The following is a 439-nucleotide window of genomic DNA, read 5'->3' on the forward strand; positions in this document are numbered from 1 at the left end:
AGCGCCGCACTGTCGGACGGTCAGTACTGAGGGAGCGCCGCACTGTCAGAGGGTCAGTACTGAGGGAGTGCCTCACTGTCAGAGGGTCAGTGCTGAGGGAGCGCAGCACTGTCGGAGGGTCAGTACTGAGCGAGCGCCGCACTGTCAGAGGGTCAGTATTGAGGGAGTGCCGCACTGTCAGAGGGTCAGTGCTGAGGGAGTGCCGCACTGTCAGAGGGTCAGTGCTGAGGGAGTGCCACACTGTCAGAGGGTCAGTACTGAGGGAGCGCCGCACTGTCGGAGGGTCAGTACTGAGGGAGCATGGCACTGTCAGAGGGTCAGTGCTGAGGGCAAGGTGCAATGTAGAAGGTTATAAATTTCAGAGGCAAGATCGGACTGTGTTCTCTTCCAGCCTCTCAGCTGGATGTTCAAGTGTGTGCTGCCAGTATTTTGAATAATT

This window comes from Rhincodon typus, chromosome 40 (genome assembly GCF_021869965.1).
Source record: "Rhincodon typus isolate 14 chromosome 40, sRhiTyp1.1, whole genome shotgun sequence".
NCBI classification, from domain to species: domain Eukaryota; kingdom Metazoa; phylum Chordata; class Chondrichthyes; order Orectolobiformes; family Rhincodontidae; genus Rhincodon; species Rhincodon typus.